The sequence below is a fragment of the Lissotriton helveticus genome, chromosome 1_1, assembly GCF_964261635.1.
Source record: "Lissotriton helveticus chromosome 1_1, aLisHel1.1, whole genome shotgun sequence".
NCBI classification, from domain to species: Eukaryota; Metazoa; Chordata; class Amphibia; order Caudata; family Salamandridae; genus Lissotriton; species Lissotriton helveticus.
In genome coordinates, this window is record NC_136057.1 from 29396029 (window position 1) to 29415232 (window position 19204).

Genomic DNA, 19204 nt, shown 5'->3' on the forward strand with positions numbered 1-19204 from the left:
AGGCCGTGTCCAACAATCCAATTAACATATCAAGTCAGTTTTTTCAATTTGCTTATACATAAAGTTTTATTTGAGATATTTATTAAAAAAAACAAAGTCTTTTACATGACAGGACTTTTTACAATAATTTCATACAATTTCAATTTCTTCATACATAGATAGATACATTATAACTTCACACCCAATGCATTTCGAGACCGATGGTCTCTTCTTCAGGGGTACAGCTGAAAAAGAAAATATATTATGAGACCAAATCACTCTGATACCGTCATTCTAATAACAAAATATAAAACCTCTCCAAGCAATCAGTGTTCTAACCCAAATCACCAACACCTGTGTATCACACTTAATTAAACCTCAACTTACTTGAAGTCCTATGTAATTCTGTAAATGAAACAACTGCAATAGAAACATAACATCGACCTAAATCAAGTGTCAATTCATCTCTTCTCAAATTATAACACGAAATTAATAATACTCCTATTTAGTTACCTCAGTTTCATAATGCCAACTTCTAATCAAAGAGATGCAGGACAGCCGTTTAGTTCCTCCGAGAATAGATGATGCTGCAATATTATATAAACCTTGATAAGTGACATAGAATCCACAAGTGATTCATTTCCCCAAAATTTTTTACTTGAACTCTCACCTAAGATAGTACTCAGTGATAAGTCATAGAAGATTACTGCTCATTTATACCACGGCGATCTGCAAAATAAATATAACAATCTGTCACTCTATCCCACTGTTAAAACAGCATATGATAGAAATAGTGCCTCTCCAAGTTCTAAAAGATATCGACAGTAACTACAAATAGTCTGTTATACTTCCAACCCACTGTTGAAAACAACGCATCACCGAAATGACTCCAGGCTTTCCGGGAAATTCTTACCTTAGCGCGTACAGATATTTGAATCAGATGCTTCCGAACGGCCATCCCGACTCAACCGAATAGCGTGAGCGTTTTGCTACACAAAGATACTTCCATGTCACGTGATTCCGCATTCGAAATAATGAAGCTAAAAAGCGGACTTCTTAGCAATTACGGAGCTCTGTGTTACCAATGGAGGTGCAAAAACCTTTCCTACGCTGTGGAACATACCAATTCAATATTATAAAGGAAATTCAACAGGTTAAAAAAAAAAATAAAATTAGACTCTCATAACCATCCAAATAAATACCTAATTGGTATTAAGGATGAATAACCAATTTTCGGTAAACCGATCCGAGAAATATTAGACAATATGACCTGAATCCGTGTGACTATCTACTAGAATATCTGTCCTCTATGTATAAAATACTCGTTCAAACCATGTCTCTAATTGATAAACTAGATCGGTAATGTTCCCAATGAAATCAAAGAAGGACTGGTTAGGCAGTCTAGTAGGTCCTATTTGTTTATAAGCGACCTCACGCTTTTTGCCTGATTTAAAAAAACATTTGTATCAACCAAATATTATCCATTATGTGACGGCTGAAATACACATTTTCAATCAGAATACGGCTGTACTGTGATAATCAATGTTATTTCTTAACAAAGGATTGCAGTCTATTACATTGCATCAAATAAATTAACATGAGATTTTCTGAATGTGTGAATTAAGATATTGTGTTAGTGTGTGGATAATTATTTACACTAGTGATAAGTTTGGAGTAAAAAGAACATATGTCAGAGAAAACACGACATCTCCAATTTGTCATTGAGTCCTGTCGGATTAAGAGTTCTCAAACGTTTAATCCAATATACTTCTCGTTGAAGGAGTTTTTTGGAATTGTCACAACCTGATATTTTTGCCACTAGTTCAATTATTTGAAATTTGAGTTGTGCAATCGTATGTCTATTTTCTTTCCAATGCATTGCCAGTGATGATGTCACATTTCCTGTCTGCATCCTACTTTTGTGCTCTGAAAGCCTTGTTTTCATTTTCCTTTCAGTCTTTCCGACATATAACAGCCCGCAAGAGCATTTAATAGTATATATGACGTTCTCTGAATCACAAGTACTCCGATCCTGTAGAATGATGCTTTCGCCTGACTGTGGATTTACAACGAGCACACATATCGACAAAACAGACACTAACCAGAAATTGAATGCGCTAGGTACACTCCTCATTGTCTTGAGTATATGAAAAAGGCATTCAAAAACCTTGAGGCAAGTCAGGAATTGCAAAAAGCCTGCCATGACCAAAAGGCTGTGCTGACTGTTTACCAGCCAGGGCAGAAAGTGTGGGTGTTGGAGCCAGTGGCCCCAGCAGCTCTCCAAGACAAATGGAGTGGACCCCACACTATTGTTGAACAGAAGGGAGAAGTAACCTACTTGGTTGATCTTGGAACTCCCAGGAGCCCCCACTGGGTGCTTAATGTCAACAGACTAAAACCATATGTTGACAGGGCGAACATGGGCTTGCTAATGGCCACTGATGAAGGACAGTAGGAAGAGAGTGACCCTCTCCCAGACCTGCTCTCTCAGAACCCTGATGATGGTTCAGTTGATGGTGTAGCCTTGGCAGGCTGCCTCACTGACCAACAGCAGAGAGACTGCAGACAAGTTCTGCAGGCCTACCGACATATGTTTTCACTGACTCCAAGTCAGACTACCTGGTGCACTCATGAAGTGGACACTGGGGACAGTCTGCCTGGTAAAAGTAAGATTTCAGGCAACCTGATCATGTCAGGGACTGTATCAGGACAGAGGTCCAAAAGATGTTGGAATTGGGAGTCATTGAGCCCTCAGAGAGCCCTTGGGCCAGTCCAGTAGTCCTAGTGCCTAAACCTTACATCCAAGATGGTAAGAGAGAGATGAGGTTTTGTGTGGATTACAGAGGCCTCAATGCTGTCACTAGGACAGATGCACATCCAATACCCAGGGCAGATTAACTCATAGACAGATTGGCTTCTGCCAACTTTTTGAGTACATTTGACCTGACTGCTGGCTACTGGCAGATCAGACTAGCTGAGGATGCAAAAGCTAAGACAGCATTTTCGACCCCAGGAGGATATTATCAATCTGTGGTAATGCCCTTTTGTTTGAAGAATGCACCTGCCACTTTCCAAAGGTTGGTGAACCAAGTCCTCTCAGGCCTGGATGACTACTGTGCAGCTTATCTTGATGATATTGCTGTCTTTGGCTCCACCTGGGAAGATCACCTGATCCACCTGAAGAATATTTTGGAGGCCCTGCAAAAGGCAGGCCTAACTATCAAGGCTACTAAGTGCCAGATAGGGCAGAGTCAGGTTGTGTACCTGGGCAACCTTGTAGGTGGAGGCCAGGTTCAACCATTGCAGAGCAAGATCCAGACCATAATGGACTGGACTGCTCCAACCACCCAGACTCAGGTCAGAGCTTTCTTGGGCCTGACTGGGTATTACAGGAAATTTGTCAAGGGGTATGGTTCCATTGTGACACCCCTGAATGACTTAACTTCCAAGAAAATGCCAAAGAAAGTTCAGTGGACAGTCAGCTGTCAAAAGGCATTTGATGACCTGAAGCAGGCCATGTGCTCTGCACCTATTATGCAAAGTCCAGACTACTCTAAGAAATTCATTGTTCAGACAGATGCTTCTGAGTTGGGAGTGGGGGCTGTGCTTTCACAATTGAATAAAGATGGTCAAGACCAGCCAGTAGCTTTTATTAGCAGTTGGCGGCTGCGGGCGCTCCATTGCCTCGGACCCCACTGGTTGGCCCCCAGCCCCAGAAGCCATCCGGAGGCCCGGGGACCGTCCCTCGCCGGAGCGGGGCCTCCACTGATGCATCGGAGGCCCCGTGGTAGCCCCTGCCATCACCGGCCCTGCTCAGGAGGTTGCATCATCAAGCGGGGTGGGCTCAGAGGAGAGCCGAGCCCTGCCCCGCCTACAACACCTCAGAAACCTCCTCAAGGGCTCCCCGAGGAGCCGAAGAGACCAGGTAACCCCCGGGGAGGTGGGCGGAAGGCCAAAGGAGGCCCGAGCTCGCCCCTCCCCTGGGGCACATTGTTTTTGGGCACCGTTGGCTCTTATTAGCCCAAAAAAGGCCTCCCCTGAACTGGGCTAAGACTCTGGTAGGCCCCTGGACCCGGGGCTAGATAAGTTAACCCTTGCCTGGGGTAAAGTTGAACACCAGACCCTGTCGCTTTATGAGCGGTCCATTCTGGATATCTGAAATGCTCATTTTTAGCCGGATAGGTGGTTTATTAATGCCTAATGCAATGGGTTTTCCGGTCTAATGAAATGATGGCTGTGCCTGACGTGATGTTTGTTCTCTTGCCTAATGAGATGTTCAACCTGCTTAAGGAAATGTTTCACCTTCAATGACATGTTTTACTCCTGCTCAGGGAAGTGTTTTCTACCCCTGCCTAATGCCGCATTTCCTGAATGCCTACAGTTACCTGATGCAATAGTTATTACAGAGTAATGAAATGTGTAATCCTTTAATGAAATGGTTATGGTGATATGCTACAGTGAATATTGAATTGCTCCCCTCACCCCCCTCTGATGAAATGCTTTGCCGAGACATTGATGTTTTGATTATTGATTGCCCTGAACCTTGAACTTAGATAAAACGTATTAATTTTTACTCCAACCTCACTGATGTGGTGTCAGTCATTGCGTGCATTTATAGTCTCAGTGGATGTGTGTGCTGTATGGTCACTTTACACCTAAGCTTTCGGGTGCCTACCTGCTCGTGCCAGGCTACCCGCCGGGGAACTGGGGACCCTAGTTCCTCCACACACTATCCAGACTTGTGGGTTCTGTGGATGAATCTGAAATTCTAGATCAAGATTGTATAGAAGATTATCATGTGTGCGTAGTGGATGAAGAGATTGTCTCTCAAGATAAGTGGCGTAGAGAATTCTTATCCGATTACACCCTTAAAGAAACTGTATCTCTAATTAATAAGGGGTGGCATTCTAAGAGACAAGCCTCGGAGGAAGCTAAAAAAAAGTTGGGGTGTGAAGGATGAGTTAAGTGTATCCAGTGAACTTCTGTATAGAGGCACAAGGTTGGTTCTCCCTCTCAATCTCCGTCCCAAGCTAGTTGACCTAGCCCATTTGTCTCATCTTGGTATGTCTAAGACCAAAGAAAGACTTTGCATGTCGTATTGGTGGCCTGGGATGGATCTACTTGTGGAGAGACTTGTTAGAGATTGCGTGGAGTATGCTTTGTGTGACAAGACCAAGATGATGAGAGTACAACCCATGGTAATCAGGGAACTGCCAACTGGTCCATGGAAGGAAATAGCACTTGACATTTTGGGGCCTATCCATGGGAATGGTCAACACGTTTTTGTCATTGTTGCCATAGATATATTTTCCAGATGGCCTCAAGTTTGCTTCACAAGTGGCATAGAAACAAAGGGAGTAATTGAGTTCTTAGAAAGTCTCATATCTAGAGAAGGGCTTCCCAACACCATCTTAACTGATAATGGTGTTCAGTTGGTCTCTCAAGAGATGGAGGAATTTTTAAGTAAACATGGTGTAAGCACAAGAAATGCTCCTTATCACCCCAAGACCAATGAAATGATTGAACGGTTTAACCGTGTTTTGAAGGAGGTCATCACCTTAGCCAAAGCTTCTGGGCTAGATTGGAAAAAAGAAGTTCTTAGAAAGGTTCACATGTTTAGGTTGACTCCACATAGTACCACTGGAAAGTCTCCTTTAGTTTTGTTCAGAGGCAGAACCCGTGTACTTTGGTTGAACCTCCTTAGGCGCGAGGATTGGAAAGGAAGCCAGATGTAAGTCTTGACGAGGACTTGTGTCGTAAGAAAGAGGTTGAGAAAGCTAAAGTGAAGAAATCTCTCTTTGACTCCAGAAAAGCTGTTAAGAGTACCAAAGTTAACATTGGTGATGTGGTGGTTATCAAACAACCTGATTTGGGTGGGAAGTTTTCTTAACCGATTAGAGTGATTAGGTTGTTTAACAATGCTGTTAAAACACAAGACTACAGAATCTGGAAAGAGTTGTCTTGTACAATGGTCCCCTGGATTCCAGTGTTACAGGTCATAGTGTTGATTGCTTCATAAACACTCACTCTACAGTAAGAAACAAGATGTCACCATAAAAAGCTCCCAGATTGTCCACAAACCTTCATATTTGAAAGACTTTATACACTGAATTTTCACACCTTGTTGTTGTCTTGATTTATTGTATTTTATTTTTGTTCCTTGCTTTGTTTCTTTTGTGTCATCTATTAAGAGCGGGAAGGTGTGTGGCATCTGCTTGCATCTGTGACATCTCTGTTGAAGTCATGGTTACCAGAAAATGTATGTCACAATGCCCTTGATGCAGCTTGCTGACTAGGAGTTGAAATGTTACCTTTTGAAAATGTAACTGGACAGCTTACCGGCTTGTGGTACTGCCTGGATGGGATCTTCTTCCTTTACAATAAACCTACATTCTACTTCTTCACATCTGCCTGGCGTGATCATTTCATCTGGATAAAAGGATTCTACACCATTTCTTTCTGAAGTCACCCTGCCTGCTCTTCCTCTTCGGGGAGACGGTGACCCCACTCTCCTGTGAGCATTGCTTGGACCCATTCGCTGCAATGAAAACAGCATCTTGTGCCAATGTGCCAGTCCCTACCCCATACCATCAAGTCTTTGTGGTTCTGTTCCCACTGCACGACCCTGGTATTCCTGGCATTATGCAACAATAAAGAAACCCCAATACAGAAATCCTATAGTATATGTTGGGAAGGGGAATGTCCCATGCCTCTTATACTGGTGTGTCCGCCTTCCAGGACTACCCAACCCTTGCATCGCTCTAACCAGGCTGGTGTGCAGAGGTACATGTCAAAGGCCGCAGCTTGTTCTATGACAGGGAGAGGCACACAAAGTGTGCCCTCATCGCGGGCTTAGGACTATTGGCCATGCCCTGGGTAAGTCACATAAAGCAGTGTTGGCAGCATACCACATGTTTGCGAATAATTAGAATTGTTTTCCTGTGTCAAAAAGAGCATAGTACAGCTGTATGTAAACACCAGATCCACACACTGTTATCTTATATATGGGTCGAGTTTGTCTATGGGCAGTGGAAGTGTTGCACATGTGTGAGGGACTCTCTTTTTGTCCGAGAATGACGATTCTTCAATTATTATGCAGATAGAATCTTGATTTCATTAAAGACAAACGGAGGCTAACATTATGCATATAATTTTATTTGCTGCCCAAACATGCAGCCCTTTAAATAACATTAATACATCATAAACAGATAGAATGTTCGTGAACAAGTACAACTATCCAGTGCACAGGGCTGTCTTCCTCTTTAAACTGCGAACAAACATTGATAAAAGGAATCCATCTCTGGTATTAAGGAAATGCAGAAGTTTTGAAAAACCATCTTGTTGCACTTCTCAATCCTAGGTGGAATTATCTAAAATAAGATAAAAGGGTTAACATATTATAAACGTACATGTTTAGCATGCTTTACAAACTCAAAGAAACTTTAGTATCCCTTCTCTCTTCATAGGGTGGGAAATGTTAGCCTCTGTTTGTCTTTAACTAAATCAATATTCTCTCTGCATAACAAGTGGAGAATTGTCATTTCATTACAAGGCCGGAGGCTACCATTATGCATGTTCAAAGCTGCTGAGAGTTACATTGCTAACATGCTCTATTAGTCTTATGAGTAATTTTGCAAAGGTGTTTGTGTTAAGACCAATTAGCTGTTCAAGGATGTATGAAAGAGATCCTCCTGACCGGAAAACCTTACTAGACATTGCCCCTCTAAATGAATGGGCCCCAAATCTTGACAGGTCTATGCCAGCTTCACACATTATGGTACGTATCCATCTAGATAAAGTTGCGATAGAGACTGGTTTATGGGGTTTAACATAAGATAAAAGCTGTTGATCAACTCCATTCATCCTAAATTGTGCAATTTTGTCATCATAAACTTTCATGCATCTTACCACACACAATGTTTCACAGTCGTTGAAAAAGGGATGGAAAACAGAGTCAGACATAGTCTTTGTTCTCTTCCAAATGTCGAAATGTATGCCTTCATTAGAATAAAATCTGTTAGATAAATCAAGAACCATTATATCTGAAAACTCGTTTGAAAGAAATTAGGCAAAGTAAAGGTGCCAATTCCATGGAAATCTGTATAAGAGATAAGAAGGTATTATCTTGCCAAGATACCAAAACTTTGAAAATTAGACTAACATCCCACCAGAAATCGTAACGTGCTTTGGGGAGTCTTTTAAGGCTAAACCCTTTCATAACTTGTTTGATAAGAGAGTTGCTACCTATTGCTAGGCTATTCACTGAAGCATGCCCAGATGAAATTGCGGATCTTTAACAGTTAATGGTCCTATAAGAGACATCGGAGTTAAAAAGGATTGCTAAATAGTTTGCTATCTATTGAACAGGTACCTCCACGGGATCAAAATCCCTCTCCAGACACCAAGTGCACCATTTTTTCAACACACCCTTATACCTTTTCCTGGGGCCCAGGATTCATCCAATAAGTTCTTAGCTTCTGATGAAAGGTCTGAATATCTATTGGGTCCCCTGAAATCCTCCAAACAAGAAGGTCCATTTTCTCCTCTAAAACCAAAGGGTGTTCCTATCCCTCTGGGTCCTGAAGCAGGCCCAGGGATGCTGGAACTAGACAAGGGATATCTATAGCCAGGTCCATCACTCTGGGGAACCAAACCTGGGATTTCCAGAAGGGAGTCACAAGAATGATAGTGCTCGAGTCTACTCTCACTTTCCACAGGACTCTCTGGATTTAGGTGAATGGGGGGAATGCATAGGCTATGTTCTTGCCCCAAGGTTGAAGAAAAAAATGTCTATTGCTGCAGCCCCTGGGTCTTGTGCCCAGCTGAGGTAGGTTGGAACCTGAAAGTTTAATCTGCTAGCAAAGAGATCTATCTGGATTGGGCCCCATAGTTCCTGAACCAGAGAGAAGACTTCTGGATGTAACTTCCAATAGCTGGAATCCCTCAGGAATATCGAGTTCCAGTCTGCTCTTACATTTTGAATCCCTGGAATAAACTCCGCTCTTAGGATAATCCTGTGTTCCCAACAAAAATACCAAATTTGTCGTGCTAAATCTGAGAGGACCTTGGATCTCGCGCCTCCTAGTCTCTTTATATAGGATACTGCTGTGAAGTTGTCTACGTGGATCAGAGTGTTTGAATTCTTTAGAAAGTCCTTGAGGCTCATAATAGAGTTCAGGGCCGCCAGTATTTTTAAATCATTTATATTAAGAGACTGTTCCTCCAGGGACCATCTAACCCTTGTCTCTATTTCTTCTAACCATGCTCCCCAACCTTTGTTGCTTGCATCGGACTCTATAATAAAGTCCAGTACATTCCTGAAAATGGCCCTGCCGTTCCATGCACTGAGGTTGTTTAGCCACCAAGTTCAATCCTCTTGTGCATCTGGTGAAAGGGGAATCAACTCTTCGTACCATAGTCCTTTCCTTAGACCGAAGGTCTTTAGTCTCTGTAAACCTCTGTAGTGCAAAGGGCCGGGAGATATGGCCTGGGTGGAGGATAAAAGCAGTCCCAAAACCCTTGCAAGGTCTCTGAGCAGTATTGTGTCCTTGGATAAGACTGAATCTACCTGAAAACCTAGGAATTCTACCTTTTGAGTGGGAGTCAGAACCAATGTTCCCTTTAATTTTTTCCTCTATGTGCGGCAGAGTAAGGTCTCTGTGCGCTTCACCCAAGGCTATGTGCGTCAAGAACTGGACCGCACGTGGGGGTGCAGCGGCAGGGGATCTGACATGGGGATTCCTGCTTGATTGTGAGTAGCACGCTACTTCGGAAACCAAGCAGGATTAGTGGGGAATTAGTATAGGGAAATATGAAACTAATTTGAGTGGTGGACAAAGCGCAACGAGTCCGACACCTAAAAACACTCAGTCAACGTTAGGTTAGAGACTGATTATGGACAAGAAGCTGCCAGTTCTGCCCCTGAGAACAATCTGGGCCAGTCTCAGACTGGAAGAGTAAAATGCAAGCCAGGGAGAGGGGCTGAGAACCCCCCCTTGTTGTGGAGACATAACGTTGGTACAGACCTGGAAGAAGAAAGACCCAGTTCACACCTGGGAAGGTGAAGGCATGAGCATACCTTCCACAATTCTCAGCTACTTAAGTCACGAGTAGTGCGGATAGATGTATCGCCTGCATTCTGGGATTTGTGGTCCTGGTTTCACAATACTACTAGTCCCAGAATGCTAAGTAAGCCCTGTACTGGATAAAAGTGGTCATAGTAATTTACGATGTTTGTCTGCACACAGTACATTTGACATAATCAAAAGTAGCACTATATATTAATAAAAAACGGGCTCTTATGGTGCATAAACTGAATTACGTGCTAATGTAGGAAACGTCTCTCCTGCTATAGTAGTACCTTTTTAATAGAGGGGCCAACAGTGCACATAAAGGGGTCATTCGTGAAATACATTCACGTACATTGGCAGGACCGGTTTGCTCCACTCAAAATAAAATGTCACTCAAAGGGTCAAACTTTAGTGTTGTGTTGTAAGTAAGTGTTTGAATGCAGGGCTCGAAAATTCCACTCGACCGCTCGCATAGTGGAGCTAAATTTAACACGGTTGAGCTGTTTTTAGGTCCTACTCGCCCTTTCTGGCGAGTTGGAAAACAAACCAACTTTTGTCCTCGGTCTGTGAAAACGGAGCAAACGTGACAAGATAACAAGATTTAAAGGCATTTTTATTGCTCACAAAGTTAATGAGTAATAAAGATGCCTTTAAATCTTATTATCTTGTCACATTTGCTCCGCTTTCAGAGACGGCGGTCAAGTAGGTTGCAGTTAGGTTGAGGACATTTTTTAAGGTACTAGTCCTGCAGGACTAGTACCATTTTTTGGATTTTTCGAGCCCTGGAATGTCATGTATTTTGTATGCCCAGAGGGGTGCTGTGGTATTGGGGAGTCATACGCGGCGGTAGGCCGCTGGATGAAGGCTGCCCACGACGCGGATGCCTCTGGTGAGTTCCAGGGTATTTCTGGATAAAACAGGACATACTTAATTCGAATATCCACGATCCATCTCTACAATAGCGTCACATAATCACAGCAAACATTGGAAACGCCACACTTAATACTCTGTTTGAAACGCTCCTTTAACCCTTCTGTTTGGGCTAGGGGAAATGGGGGAGAGGGATTAGGGGTTTAGGCTTGGGGTGTTTATAGGATTGGAGCAGTGATTGTGAAAAAGATGCAGCGTAAGGGCTAAGAGCTGCCTACTTTGGACCTGGGGAACCTGGTTCGAGTCTCAGCGTGGCTCATCATCTTGTGATCCTGAGCAAATCACTTAAGTTGGAGAAATATAAAACTGTTATAATCAAAAAACAAAAATGTGACACATATCGGAAGAGAAATGCAGATATTTGTGACTGGTCTGAGGCATGCAGCAAATCCAGAAGCTAAATCAATAGTCCAACCCTCATTGGGTTGGACCCCCCGGTGCACAATCTTGGTCTCTAGATCATTAGAGGATTTTAAAATTTGTATGATTTTTTGAAAAAACAGTAGTCAAAGATTTTCAATCCAATTGGTTTTATTTGATTAACTTGAATTCAGTCCATTATTGTATAATATTCAAAGTACCATCATAATTATCCTTTTTAGATTTCTCAAATCCAATGCATTTTGGGCTGGTGCCCTTCGTCAGGGAGAACTCTAAAGTTAAATACAAAATGCCGTGAAGTATGTGAGAAACCATCATGTCATTCACGAAATATAAAAGTCTAAAGTGTATTTCAAAAATCTGATGAATGTATTAAGTAGACGAATGATGAAAGGAAAGGTGAACAGTTATATGGTTAAAAGAACGTGATCATAAACTAACAAGTAGTGTGTATAATGTTTAATAGCCAATATTCATGATCTGATCAAAATATTAGGAAAGAATCACAGATTAGCAATGAGAGCATGCCCGTTGTTGAGCAATGTGCATTAGTGCATTACAAAAAGAAAAAGGAAAGTGCCTGATACAAGCTTGAGGCTCTGGTGCGTTGAATGTTTTGGAGGGAAGAGTTTAGAAAGGTTTGTTTAAGGGGAACGGTACAGTAAAAAGAGGTGTCAGATGATGCAAGGAGGAGTAGAGTTGGAGAGAGTCTAGAAAGGGTTATTTTGGCGATCATAGTAGTGGTATGGGGTTTGGGATAAATGAGAGAGTGGATGTAGAGGATATATTTATAGATGTATAGGATGAGAGACAGGGTAATGCATTGGAAAGAGTAGTAGATTCCTTTCAGGTTATTGGTAAAAGGTTACTCTTTAGCCCTCCTTAGGACATGTTTTTCACTTTGTGGCGACCTCCCCTGGTACTTGTAGCATGTACTTTTGGGGAGATCCGGGTTTTGTCTAGTCCGGTTTCCCCCCATGAGGATGTATTCATATCTGTTGCAGCTGAATCAAATACCCTAGTCGAAATAGGTCCCATTAATTCAGGGGCAGATTTAAAAACATTGACTGCCTGCTTTTCCAAATTCCTTTCATGTTATTGGTAAAAGGTTACTCTTTAGCCCTCCCTCGGGCATGTTTTTCACTTTGTGGCGACCTCCCCTGGTACGTGTTCCCTTACATTCCAATATATTTTTCCTTTGTGTGGCGCACTCTTTTTTAGGTCCCGCCGGAGCCAGCGCATGCACTGGTCTGGCAAGACCTTTAGTAAGTTGGCTTTAGGAATCAGACACTGGCCTAAAACTTGCGGTTACACGCATAGTGACGAGTACAGGCACCATCTGGCTTGGCTCATGAAGCGCTTGTGGCACCCTTACAGCATGCTATCACTTTCACAGGCACCACGCGCGTTTTTTTTTCCTTTCAGCGCGCACAGCGCGGACCAGCAACACAAGCACGCACAACAATGCCCTTTGGAAAATGGGGCATTTGCACACGTAGGATTGTGCTTAGGGTAAATATTCAATTTTTTAGCACTTCTCGTAGAATTCCAGGAGTGCCTTGGAGAATCTGCAAGTGTTTCAAATGCCAACGAAAAGTAACCTGCGCATATCCATTTGTACACACAAATGTATCTGTGCAGCTTTCCATGTGCAGAAACATAAAGCCATAGTCTGTGCTTAGTATTTTTTTTTCTTCACTTTTCTTTAAGTCAAATAGTCTTAATGACTTACTTATTCCTCATTGCCGACTTCCACCTTCAACCAAGAGTTATGCTTCTTAATTTAGGAGAGATGACAACTGGGCATCCTGCTATGCCAGCGTGGTCCATCTTATTGGCATTGAATTTTATAAAATATCTACTTGTCCAAGGGGAACAATACTTCAAAAGTGTGATTGTCATGTGTTCAAAAAGGTCATCTTGTCTACCATGAAGTGAGGAGGGATGTTATGGCAGCCTTGGTATAGCAAATCAGCTCGGATAATTTGCCACGTTCTACAAATCTGCACACAGGATCTGGAATTGGGCTTGAAGCTGATGTTTAGGGATGGATGGAATAACCACTGAGTTTGTATTATCACAAAGTTACATGGTGAGGGGCGCACTGAGAGGCCAGAGACGAGGGGGGCACTCGCTGACAAGCCATGCCAAATGGTGAGCGGCGCACCGAGGGGCCAGGGATGATGTGGTGCAATTAGCGAGCCCCTGGCCATAAATTCTGGCTTCTCAGTAAGTGTCCTGCATCATTCCTGGCCTGTCAGTGCACCCCTTGCCATTTGACATGGCTTGTCAGTTAGTGCCCCCTCCCCCCTCTCATCTTTGGCTTCTCAGTGCAATGAGAGGCCAATGATGGGGGGGGTGATTAGTGAGCTCCACGCCATAATTAGTGAGCCCCACGCCATAATTCTTGACTTCTCAGTGAGAGGCCAGGGATTATGGCGGGGCCACGCCTGAAGGTGTGGGGCTATGGAGCACTTACAGACAAGCCAGGACTGCTGGTGTGAGACTCACTAAGACCAGAGCAGATTATTCACATGGCTGATGTGGCAACTCACTAAAAAGGCAGGGGTGGGGAGGGGGCTCTGTAATAATTTACTTCTGGTTTGTATTCACTAAACAATCAAGACCGTGGGATCTCCCTGGATCCACATTTCTGGTCTAGAACAATCACAGATAAGGGCTATCCAGGTCCTGACTTGCTCTGTCCCCAAGGTGCAGATTGCTGGTCTCACTCTAGGCACTATGCGTGCAGGATCCAAAGTGCATTCTTTGATCGTGCTCCTCTTTCCACAGCTATTGACTGGTGCAGCCCTTCCGGGACCCCAGCCAGGCTGCTTCTGCCATGTTGAGCAGACACTAACTGCTTCTCTCAGTCAGAGGGTGCCAAGCTGCGGTGGTAGCATTTGAGCAGAGTAATGACCCCTCATCCCAAGACAGCAATGTGCCTTTGTCGGAGATACAGACTCGTCTTCGTGGCCATTCCCAGCACCCACTCAGAGGCAGACGCAAAGCAAGGATATTACACCAGATCCCCTGCGCGTGAGCACACAGGCCAGAAAATGGCATGATCAGTTCTGGAACACAAAGTGTGTCAATAGTTAACAGGCATTCGCAAGGCAAAGTGTGTCAATAGTTAACAAGCATTCGCAATGCAAGTGGTCTCACCTTTGGGACCGTATATGTATTTAGCTATACAGCACATTAACCTGGGTGATGAAACCTCTACTGTTGTATAACATGGAGGGAAAGTAAACACCAAACTGCATGACACACCAGGTATGAGAACATATGGAGAGAAATATTGCCGTTCACCAGGAAATTGTATAGTCCAAAAAACTCTGTTTTTAATATAAAAGCAGGTCCTTCGGCGGTCATAGCACAAAAAATACAAGATTTGAAAAAATATTGTCTACGGGTGCTCGGGAAGGCAATTTCTATGGACTGGAATCTAGAGAAAGCTAAAGTGATTCTGGTATTTTACTGACCTCTGCTGGTCGTTTTTCAATCAAGAAAGTTGAATAGAGGCAGTTGCCAGAGAAATTTAAAAAAGAAAGTTCCTCAGCAGAAAGCAATTCTGGTATCTTACTGACCTCTGCGGGCCATTTTCTATCAAAGACAGTTAAATAAAGTCAGTTGAACCTAAGCGGAAGACCAGTCCTAGGGCTGATCTGGAGCCCACAAAGTACATAAGTATATAACAATATGTCGCGAATGCTTGACCTAAAAAAAAAAGTCAGAGTTGCTCGAGTGACACCACCAATTCCTTGTGTTTCTTCAGCTGCCACTCAGACATGGACACCCTGACATAGCTTACTCACACTCACCGGGGTAGGCACAGCTCCCTGAGGCAGGCACAGCCCAGTTACTCACAATCATTGGGAGAAACGCAGCTTATGGCCACTCACACTCGCTGGGAGAGACACGGCTCTCAGCCACTCAAGAGAGAGGCAGTTGCCATAGCCACTCACTTGTATGTCCAGCACTTAAACTCTGAAGCAGACCCTATAAGCACTCTGATTTCCTACCACCCTTTGGCATCATAATTCAGTCTGAAAACGGAACTTACACGGGGTTACAGGAAGAACATAAACAGCCAAGCTCGATGAAATCACCCTGCTCTGCAGAAGAGAACAACTTAACTTTTGTCCAACTTTGAGACAGTTTATGCTTTTTAGTCTTCGACTAGAAAGATGCACAGTCGGTTGAGGATGGGACGGGAATGGGGTTAATTGGGTAAAACAGATTCCTTGGTGCCCACAGAACGAGGCACCCACACTTCTCTGAAACGTGTGTGGTGAAGCCCTGGCTTGGAGGTGAATACTCTCTGTAGACTAAAGTGCAATGATGCTTCCCACACCAAACATCCAGACACAGTCATCGTAACTCTACGACAGTCCCACTCAGGACGTTTACTTGCTAGACGTTGGTGGTAAAAGAAATCCTATAATATCTGGAGGAAGTGCCTTATCCAAAAAGGTGATCCACCAATTGAACTTCTGTCACGTTATTATCAGTTATGGTTGTACCACTTGTAAGAAAATGTAGGCTTCCGAAAGGGGCAATGTTTACCCTTTTGCTTTACCCCAAACTCTGCCAAGCATTGCCTTGATGTCCCTCTCCATATATTTTAAACACATTTCACTTACCCTGTGATGCATTTATGAACCATTTCGGCTAATCACTTCCCATTGGCTGCTTAAAGGCCCAGCCTTCCTAGGGAAGGCAGTCGCCGATATCCCTCGAAACCGAACAGGCAATCGTAAATATCCCTCGAAACCCAACAGCTCCGCACACCAAACCAACTGCTCCAATGAAAAAAGCCCAGTCCATTTCACTTTTTGGGATAAGGAGTAGTGATACCCCATACCATGTTTATTACAACATACAGAAACATTTCAAAAAACGTTGCATAGTAAAAACAAATTAATCCCATTCTTATTTACATAGCTGAGACCTAACCTTAACAGGAAGTTACCTAGCAAACTAAATTTGTTCCTGTGCAACCAAGAGAAAAAGAAAAACATTCAAAGTGAGATAATAACTGGCTTAAGGACACCTACTCTTCGAATCCCCTATCCAATAAAAACGAATGGATCCCCTTAAGGGAGGGTCCCACCATCACATAACAGGAGGGTATGTGCAGGTGGGCCTAGCAGCCCTTAGGACACCTACTGTGATCACCCCACATTCTTCGCCATCCCAGCCCAGCATATGCCACCGGCACAGGCGGCTGCAACTTAGGGGCCCAGTGTTATAAACCACCCCCACCTCCCCCAAACCTCTTTTGGACTTGTACCAGCACCCCCTGGAGGGTCCCGTGAGGCCTGTTAACTTTGGGCTAAAAGGATACCATCTATGGACCCTAAAACGTCCCCACTAATCATGTCCTCACTCGCCAAACACTTAAATAGAACATGCCAGCACCAGAAAATAAGAACCATGCAAACCAATGGTGGTTCCTGCAAAAGAAGAACTATTCAAAACACCTGTGCCACAGGAATACCCCCCCCCCCCCCCTTTCCCGGTACTCCTTGCTCTGGGGAGGGCCTGAAAAAATCCAGCTGAGCGCAGCAGGGGAAATCCTCGGGGAGTCTGGTGACTTGAGTGAGAAGCAAAGAAGCGCCAGCTCATAAGAAATCCTTTATCTGGGTTGCGACTCCTAGAAGCACTTGAGTGCCTCTGGAGGTTGCACTCAGCCAGCCTGACTGCCCTCAAAGCCCACAGTGCATCTGCACCACCAACTGACAGGGACCAGGGCTCCCCACCATAATGGGTAGCTCCCCCAAGTGAGAGAGCCCCTGTAATATGACAGGCAGTCGCCGATGTCCCTCAAAACACAAAAGCCCCTTAACCAACCGCTTAAATGAAAAAAGACCCCCTGGATGTATTCCAGCATATACACAAATATTATTCCAAAAACATTGCACAGTAAACCAAGTTAATTTCATTCTTAATTACATAGTTGAGACCTAGCCTTAACAGAGCCCCTAGTACATGGGAGTTACCTATTATAAATAGGGCTCCCGGTTTTCCGTTTTTACGGATATTTACATATAAATACAGACGGAAATCTATATTTCCTTTGTCTGTATTTATATATAGAAACGGTAAAACACTGGCAAATGTTGCCGTGCTGCCGCTGCCTGAATTCATTCTATTCCCTTCCAATCAGTCTTTTGGCACCCTCGTGTGGACAAATTGGCACAGGGTCTTTGAAGGACAGCCGTTCACCTGAGCCAATCCTCGTGGGAATCAAGCCTATGTGTGTGAGCGTGCCAACACCTACGGCCTCACCCTCATTACTTTTTCCCTTTATATGGGGGTTCACCTGACTATTTCTTCTTTCCCTGCCCGGTTACAAGACGCCTTCCTGCCACCATCAGGTTTTGCACCTGCACCGGCCCTTCTCTACGTTCTGCATCTCCAGGGCCCCGGCACTCAAGCTCTGCACCAGTCCGCAGGTAAGAGGATTTCCCCTGCCCCCCCCATGCCCCAGCATCAGTAGAGGATCGTGTTCAGTCATCATGTGGGTGATGGGGAGGTGGGGGCTGTTGTTAATTACTGTGTGTGCTGAATGCAGTGCGTAGGTGGAGGGAAAGGGCCCGCCATCGCGCCATTCCACGATTGATGGCCTACTTAGCATGAGGTTAATGCCAAGTAGGCCCCGGCAGGCATGTCATTGCATTTCTCAAAAAAAACTTGCACAAAACACACTTGTGCTTCGAGTATTTGACCCGTGACGACCTGCGGCTCAAGTCAGTTCCTCTGGAAGTGTTCCTTTTTCAGTCACTCTGGAAATTTCGGCTACTTTTTTAATATGAGGCGATTGTCATCGCATGTGCTTTTGCGATATGGGCTTGTTTCAGCAACAAAGTGCCTCTGTAGACAGTACCCTTACAACATGGTAGACAGGACACGGGCATTACGTACATCGGAGCGTCAAAGTAACAATATCAGTACAGGCTGCATATTGTCGAAAAAAAAGTCTCCTGAATCTTCACTGCCCCACGTTTTGCGGTTTCTGTTCCATTTCCTTGAACAGTCACACTGTTTCTCATAGGAGCTAAGGTATTTCATGTTGGTTCCTTGTGCAAGAAACGTTGCTTTTTAATGACCATGTAAATATCGCAAATGTCCACCATTTCCGCGCGCTCTAAATGAACCTGCTCGTGTGATCAGACTCTGTCCGAGAGATCGTGTTTGGATTTACCAACATATTTACATATTACCGGCTAGTAGGGGTCGAAACTGGCCGAAATATTTTTATAATCCAATAACTTAGACAGCACCTACAGTCTACTTACAGTTTTCCTGCTGCAGTGTGTCACATACCGGCCCCCTAATAGAGCCGCATTTAAACAATTTTCTTTTATTGGGGGCTGCTGAAGCGATCTCACGCTCACCTTCTGAGTAACTAATGTAATGACCCAAATTCAGAGAGAAAACAGAGCCCTTTCAGGGCAGCATCAGCAGAGGATCATGTTCAGTCATCATGTGGGTGAGGGGGAGGTGGGGGCCGAAGTTTATTTTGAAATTAGTGTGTGTGCTGAATGCCACAGGGTGCCTTAGTGTATCGCTATGTTGGAGGGAAAGGGCCCACCGTCGCGCCATTCCACGATTGATGGCCTACTTAGCATGAGGTTAATGCTAAGTAGGCCATCAATCGTGAAATGGCGCGACGGTGGGCCCTTTCCCTCCACCATCGCGATAAACTAAGGCACCCTGTGACATTCAGCACACACATAACAAAAAGACGGCTGGGGTGACAGTAAACACAATATGGATCCCTTCTTTGAAGTAAACAGGGAATGGCGCATAGGGATAGGGGTCAGATGTACACGAGA

The 19204-nt window shown here is 44.0% G+C and overlaps 1 long non-coding RNA gene across 1 annotated transcript in view; it reads right to left on the reverse strand.

The window, feature by feature from the left end:
* LOC144818438 (uncharacterized) overlaps window positions 1–18961 on the reverse strand; it is a 170902-nt gene extending 151941 nt beyond the window's left edge. Inside the window, exon 1 of the long non-coding RNA XR_013607106.1 lies at window positions 16908–18961. This is a non-coding gene — a long non-coding RNA (uncharacterized LOC144818438). The remainder of the gene's footprint in view (window positions 1–16907) is intronic.
* Window positions 18962–19204: the final 243 nt, after the last annotated feature.